The sequence below is a fragment of the Danio rerio genome, chromosome 5 (genome assembly GCF_052040795.2).
Source record: "Danio rerio strain M-AB ecotype USA chromosome 5, GRCz13ab, whole genome shotgun sequence".
Taxonomy (NCBI): Eukaryota; Metazoa; Chordata; class Actinopteri; order Cypriniformes; family Danionidae; genus Danio; species Danio rerio.
In genome coordinates this window covers 54,140,904-54,149,324 of record NC_141025.1, presented here as the reverse complement: position 1 = coordinate 54,149,324, position 8,421 = coordinate 54,140,904, and positions in this window count along the sequence as shown.

Here is an 8,421-nt window from a genome sequence, read left to right as displayed (position 1 = left end):
TGCAAAAGCATTAAAGTCATCTCTCTTAGGTGTAATTTGCTTTCAAAGTATTTTTGCTGTTCAGTTTTAGCGATCTTCATGTTTACAATTGTGCTCCCTTTGCAGTGCACTTTGAAAACATTGATGCCATTTTGAACACAGCTGTTGCTCATGACGAAAGCGATAGGTGACCTATTATTTAGAAGCACAATTTATGTTACATCTCCAAAGCTTTTGAAAACAAAAACATAGCAAACATCAATACTTTTAATTTATAATAGGTTATTTATTGAGTATCTGTTCTGTATATGACATGGGCCTGTTGGTTAGAACTATAATGCAGTGGTTTGCATGTGTCAGATTTTAAAAGAACACTTTTCAAAATAAAAATAAATAAATAAATAAATAAATAAATAAACAATATCCTACTTAACAACAACAACAACAACAATAATAATAATAATAATAACAATAACAATCATCATCATCATCATCATCTTCTTCTTCATTAATATTATAATATTATATAATTTTATTAATATTGTTATTAAAGTAGGATTTCTTTATTTTCCTAATAAATAAGAAATATTAAATTTTATTTCTTAATAAATCACCTCATCATTTATTTAAATGATTTATATATGATATTAGAATATTTTAGAATAGAATATGTAATGTTCTTAATAATATTTGTAAAGGAAACATAGGTCCTATATGAGCTGTTTGCATATATTTCAATTCATATGGAAAACGAGTGCATGTTTTTATCAAAACTAATATTGGATATTTTTTGAGAACACAATCCTCCTGTCTTAATGCATCAGACATTTCATAGAAATCCCGGATTTAGATCCAGATCTAGATCCGGTACCTCTAAAAAATTTGATCTGGCACCTCATTTTATGATCCCCCTATGTTATGTTTTTTAATATTAGTATTATGGTTCTTCTGAGTGTGCCAGTTTAGGTTCAGTTTAACACACAGTTCAGATGTTTTTTTTATTATAATGTGTTGAAAAAGTGTCATGTTGAGGGTGTTTACACAGCTCGCTGTTTTAGGGGCGTGTTGCTTCACATGAAAATTACTTTTGGCTTCCCTCTCAACGTAACAAGGGGGCGGAGCCAAGAGCTCCCACCTTCTGTGTTTGCAGCAGACAGAGAGAAGCTAAGATCAGCATTCAGCCGTACATGTATAACTTGGACACAGACCAAGCAGAGACTACAAAATCATTTGTGTCTTTCTATAGTATTGGTGTACAAGTGCCAAGCTTGTACGCCGAGACTAATAACCACACACACTGAATTAACTTTAACTGAGACACCGAATGCGCCGTGACACGGCACACCAGACACTCTCAATGGTGCTGCAGAAACATGGAGTGTCCCGAATCGTCGCGCCAGGCAGCGCCATGCATTCCAGAACTCCAAACACATGCCTCCACCTGTACAAACACATTGGCGTCGCGAAAGCGGAAACCCGAAGCTCCGGCGCGTGCACTCCGACAGAAACCCACGCCCAGAACTCCGAAATGCATGATGCCTCGCCACGCAGAGAGGCGCTTCTGGTGTGAGACCTGCAAGCAAGTTTGTTATGAGGCAACGCGCTTGCAGTTTTCCAGCTGCACCTAAGATCACAGGGAGCTTCTGTGTTTGCGAGAAAAGCAAACGGCTGAAGTTTAAGGTAGACGCAGTGAAAAGCACACATGTTTGTAAACCTTCCAAAAGGTACAAGCAATAATTCTGATTAGAGCGATAATGTGGAGAATATAGATCTTGTGTTGAGTCCAATGAGCCTTACATCTAAAACATGAGCAAGGGTGTTCCTTTAGTGATATCGCTTTGACTTACATGCTGAAAATGGCGCACGTGAAACAAGAAACTGAGGATATGATCGTGACTCAAGGCTGTCAATCAATATTGGTGGGTGGGGGGACCGCTCTCCTACGTCAAGTTGCGGTCGGTCTGAAAACCACTCCAATTGGTCTACCGTTTTTATGTTGTTAAATTGAAAAAAAAAGGACTGTGTGTGTTTATATCACCCCAATATGACGGTCTATACACTATACTTACAAACATGTCTGTCCAAACAGCTTGAAAAGTAGATTTTTCACCATAGATGCCCTTTAAAGCTTTATAGGTAAGAAGCAATATTTTAAAATCAATACGGAACTTAACAGGTAGCCAGGACGATAAAATTTGGTGTGATGTGGTCATATTTGTTAGACATGTAAGAACTCTAGCAGCTGCATTTTGCACCAACAGAAGTGTATTATTAGAGGATGCTGGGCAACCAGCAAACATAGCATTACAGTAATCCAATCTAGAAGTCATAAAAGCATGAACTAGCTTTTCTGCATCTGAGACAGATAGCATACTTCATAACCTAGCGATATTTCTCAGATGAAAGAAGATGGTTTTTGTGACATAGGAGATATGATTTTAAAAAGTTAAGTTGTTGTCTAATATAACACCCAGATTCTTTACAGTAGAGCATAGGTTATAGGAAAACTACTTAGAAATAGCTTGGGGCTGTACGCAACTCTACTAACATTAAGGTTATAACTAAGACTATAGGCTATTATTCTTGCCCTTTTAAAATTATTAGAGCTGTTGTAACTGAGAGAATAAGTTTAAAATACAGAGATTTAAAATACAGTGATAAACTACAGTGATCCCCAAAACTTACACAAAATATACCCCATGACAAAGATTAGCATTTTCCATACAAGTCACCTGCTGTTACAATACTGATTCTCAGATGAAGAAAGAATGATCAGTACACCTTTTTTCCATCAACATCTGGAAAGATCCTACAAGCACTTTGTGTTTTTATTTTATTTTATTTTTTCCAGTGCAGGCGAAGAGTGGTAGCCTATATTGGGCTATTTTCTGATCCACCGGAGGCCTTGTTCCATCTAATTTTACAGCTGAATTAAACACAAACACAGGCATCTACTACTAGCAAAAGATGTCCAGCCAACTGGCAGTGGGCAGAGCTTGATCTCATGGCATCTCTTTCCTAGAAATAGCTTTTGAACATCCTGCCAAACAATCTTTCACTATTTTGAGAATTCACAGCAAGCGAGTTTTGTTAATGTTGCACACAACTATGTGTACGTTCGAGAATTCAAAACACTAAATAGCATACCTAAGGTAAAGAAAAAGAAATGAATAGTCTCAATTTGTACTTTTTTGTGCAAATCGTAGTCAACTCAAAACGTATTCAGACACCTTTAGATTTCCACACAAACTTTTATACATTGTTACAGTTTATTGACTATATAGTTTAGAAATTGCTATAAAACATAACAAGAATTCAGAGTTTAACTGTGATAGATTTGTCTTGATAATGTCAAATAACTTTGATCAAAGGTATAGTGTATCAGATTCGTGTGTGACAATGGTTAGTGTGACAATATTTACACAACACCATTACATGAGTACATTGGGCCACCCTTACATTCAAAAAGGGCTAATTAAAGCCTCTAGTAAACCAGGTTCTTTCAAACCCGAACTTCAATATTTGACTATATTCACTGTATTAAGAAGGAATACAGCTATAGAATTCGCACATCATTAAAGCATATTTTTTTTTACACTGTGCCACAATAATTACTTTTTTTTACGTTACTGTGAGGGTTGGGTTTAGGGTTGGGGCATGTTGAAAAAAACACAGCTAAATAACTAATAGTAATAATTACTGTTAACTTTCTCCTGGAGCTGTTTGTAGTCGACGGTTTGAAGAAATTTTAGGAATATGTTACACTATACCTCATTTTGCTATGTCATGTCCTGCAGTCACAGGTACAAAACAATCAAAAAATAAATCTGAATCCACAAAAATGAAAATTACTTGTTTAATGTGATAAATGCTTACTACCTTTGAATTACTTTTAGATTACTTTAGAGTTGGCCTAATTTGCCTTTTTGTCTTACCAAATTTAGTATGACAGGCATACATGACATTTACATTGCTACTATTTAATATGACAAAAAATAAATAAAGCAAATATTATTATTTTATTTTATTTATTTATTTTTTTTTTTATTATTTACTTTATTTATTTATTTTTATTTATTTTTTTTGCATTTGGCAGAAGTTTTTATGAGAAGAAATCTGATTGCAATTGTTTTTATTATTATTAAGCATGGTAAATTTGCAGAGAATTAAAAAAAAAAAAAGTACTACAGGTTTTTTTTTTTGTTTGTTTTTTGTTTTTTTGCCAAAAAGTTTTGTTTAAAGTCTGACATTATTGTTTAAGAATTAGGCCCACCATGTTTCCTTTTTTTTTTTTAAAGGCAGCTATTTTTTTCCCTTTTTCAAGATTTAATATACTGTAAGTCTTGTGTGTCTCCAGAATGTGTGTGTAAAGTTTTAGCTCGAAACACCCATACCTTTAAGAATGTGGGAAATTGCAGCTTTTTGGTCATTGTAGCTGTTTTTGTTGCCTGTGCCTTTAATGCGAATGAGCTGGTACTCCCACCACTGTTCCCACTTGTGGGTCAGTGCCATATGGGTGTAGCCTTCACCTGCTGTGGCTCATGTAGATAAATAGTACAGTGACAGACAAGAATGAAGCTGATCTCCCTTACTACAGTAAGAACTTTCCCAATGATTATTTGATGTATCTGCTGTGGAGTAAACTCATGCCTTTGTGCAAAGATGAGTCACACACAATGTTGTTACAAAGTTTGCGTGGATGCCCACACAAACATGCATACATATGTTTAACTTTGCACTGTAGAGCAAATATGACAGGATACATTTGAATATCCACTCCTGTATGGATATCCGTTATGTTATTAAACAAAATAAACCTGATTTAACACAAACCGGGATTTGAGCAGCTTCTTCTATACTTGCACTGGCATGCGGCTGTAGTGATGAATTATCTAGGGATTTTACTGCCTTTATTCTATTACAAATTTTGAGGTGCAGATGATCACAGAATGCTGAACAGATCCTTTTAATCCCAGTTGCTTTGTGCAAGTCCTGTCTTGTTCATATAATTATATGTGTTACTGTGGAGACATGTTAAAGAGCCCATATTATGGGTTTTTGAAAATTCCCCTCCATGTAGTGTGTAACACAGCTCTAAGTGTAGTGAAGTATCCAGCTAAGGCTTAAATCTTTAAGAATACAGTGTTTAAAACGGTTGATTCATCTATAAAAGAGTCGACTCTTAGTGCTTCAAACGAGTCGCCTTGATACCGAGTCATTAGGTGTTTCGCCAAGACGTACGAACGAAACCAAGTTATTCACGTGCACACGCAAACCCGGGAGATTTCAAACCTGAGGCCCCGCCCTCTGACGCAGAAACCCAGACACACACACGCACACACACACACACACACACACACACACAAACACACGCACACAAACATGCCGGTCGATTGAAGTCACACTGCAGATGGATATTATATCGAGTCTCTACCCAAAGATGAAACCTCAGCATTATAACCAAGCAGTTGGAAACTACTGGAAACTTCTGGAAGCTACATGCTACAAAGAATACTTCATCTGCGTTTGTTAAAGGAAGGATCAGTAAAGAGTAACTTACTGATGGACGTCAGGATGGGTTTCTTCCTTCATTTCTCAATTGTAAGTACGTGCGATTAAAGTTGTTGCCTCGTTGACTCTAGCTTGCAAATGTATTTAGTTGTGATTTGTTACTTGTAACCGAGTGTACTGTATCAGGTTAACTGGCTATATTCTCTTATCGCGTGCAAAGTCACGTTAAAAACGTGCTGCTTTGTTTATGGAGCTCCGTGGAGGTCTGGTTTCCCGCGGCTGTCCCCGCGCCAGATTTCTGCGGCGCGGGAATAAATTTCTGAATAAATCGCGGGAGCGGTCGGTAACGGGTTTAATTTCGGACGGGAGCGGGCTGTCTAGCAATATCACGGATATTGCTATGCGAATGAGAAAGAGAGAGCTTTGCCTATGTGTCTGCTTGGTGCTTGTGTGTGTGTGTGTTAGTGCGCACGTGCGCGTATGAGAGAGAGAGAGAGAGAGAGAGAGAGAGAGCTTTGTGTGCTTGGTGCTGTGTGTGTGTTTATACAGACAGCTTGGCTGTCTGGACTGTATAGCTGGGTGATTTTTGGTTGTGTTCTCCCCCGCTCTAGCGGGATCGGGCGCGGCGGGCAGAAAATGGGGCGGGTTCTCAGGCTAAAACCTGGCGGGTGCGGGCGGAAGCGGGAGCGTTGTCGTCCAGAGGTGTGTGTGTGTTTTTGTGTGTGTGTGGCAGCTAAAATCCACGCCTACACTATCGAGCGTGTATGAACTGTGATTACTTTTTATATTGCTGATTAGCTATTGGGCATTTCACTCTCTGACTGAAGGCAGTCGACCAATCGCGACAGACTGTCATTGGTCCAATCAGCGCAGATTAGCTTCGCGCTAAGGAAATGTTTGGGAACAATTGAATCACTGGACGATTCATACGGGAGTCGCTGGGATAATTAGGTAAAAATAAATGCAGATTATAAGACCATGAAAGTGTTTTTTGACCTTGCATGCATATTAGACCTGTTGTTGGAGACCCTTACAACCAAGATATGACCCTATTTCATGTATAATATGGGCTCTTTAATACGTTGCTCCCAATCAATTCAGTGGCTGGGGAAATCGCACTGCTGTCACGTTGCGGTCGGCCTCAAAATGGGAGGGATTTGGATCCCATTTTAACGTCAGGAAATTTTTAAAAAGAGACTTACTGTCTTTTTGATCACCCAATACACACCATGCCTATGTACAGTTCTGTCCTAAATTTTTGCTGAATCTAATTTGAATTCAGTTAGAGTCTGTTTGACCTGAAACATAAAAATGATACCCAAATTGGATTTAAAAGGTCCACAGTATTAGTAATACAGCATGCAATAAGTTGCTATTAAAACAATTCAAACAACATTACGTTACAAGGCTTATCTGGTAAAAGTGATCACTTCTTTAGACTTTACACCTTCTGAAACATCTAATCAAAAGCCTGAATCTTCATTTAAGCCACATTATATTGTATATGGGAGCATATTTAAAACCTAGCTTGGGGCTTCAGGTAACTCTACTTACTTTAAGGTAATTAGCATAGCATAGCGTTATAAAAAGTCATTGAGAGAGAGAGAGAGAGAGCGCACTGACAACACATCTCTTTAATCAGTGAAACGTAGGCCCGTTTTTCCCCTCCTGCCTGGTCCCGGGATTGTTCGCTGGTCAAAGCTGCCGCAGGACACAAATGAATGTCGACTGAGGCGTGGACAATAGCAGGCGTAAGGTTACAGCATGTAAATGATTGCACTGAGGCCTTTTCTAAGGGAGCTGCCATGTCCCGCAGTGCGCGTGTCATATTCGGAGGGGGTGGAGAATGGAGGGCGTCCGGTCCTGCTCCTCTTTTACTGAACAATGACACTGAGATCTGCGGAGAAGAGACTGCCTAATAGATCCAGACAAACCATGCGCATCTCCTGATGGACGAATCATCGCCTAGCACCGTTTCAATTCGGCCGGGCTTAATAAGAAGTGACTGACTTTACAATAACGCCATCATTTGCTTTTTCCTAGACAACGAATGAGTGACAGACGACCCAAAACTCCAGCAGCTGCATGACTGTCACCTGAAACACGTCCTGTCGTCTCCACAATATTCCCGATTCAAGAGCATACAGCTATAAACACTCTCGGGAGAATTGACACGTTGGGTGATATTGATGATATGAGTGAGTGCGACGGGGAGAGAGACTGAGAGTCTTTTTTAATGTGGACATGGAAATGAATATTTCGAGGAGATTATTGCATGAGGCTTGGCTCGGGATGTTGGCTTTTGCAGAGCACTGTTTTGTTGTTTGACATCCCTGGCGAGGTCTGCGGGATTTGGCGGACTGGAGCAGGCTGGGAGGTGTAAGGGTCATCGCTATGAAACAGTGCTGTCGAGCTTTTGATTCACACAACAGCTGACGCGCACTCACACACACATACACACTCACTTGAGTTGAGATACGCCTCTTGCATCGAAAGCAGGCTAGAGAGAAACTTATAATGATCTGTGTTGCATCATATGCTCTACACAGATCAAAATCATTATTATATGAGGGAAAAAACTTAGTTAAATCAATAAAAGCATATTATGTAAAATCCACTAGGCCTATAGCAACTATTGATTGTATAGTATAATGCATGCTTTTATTTCAGTTCAGTTCCAAGTTAAACTAAATCAATGTGAAAAGTATAGAAACTAGGGGAGAGCAGCGCACAAAGAAACACTTTTTGGTTTTGGCCAAATAATGAACAAATAAAGTGGTTTGACAAACCATATTCATTACCAACAACTCACAAGAGATCGTATGATCGCCAAACCTATAATTTCAATGCAGTATTGCTAAGTGCCAGAAGTAAAATGTTACTAAACTGTAAAACCCCAAAAGATTATCAGAAGATAACTCAAACCGTTAG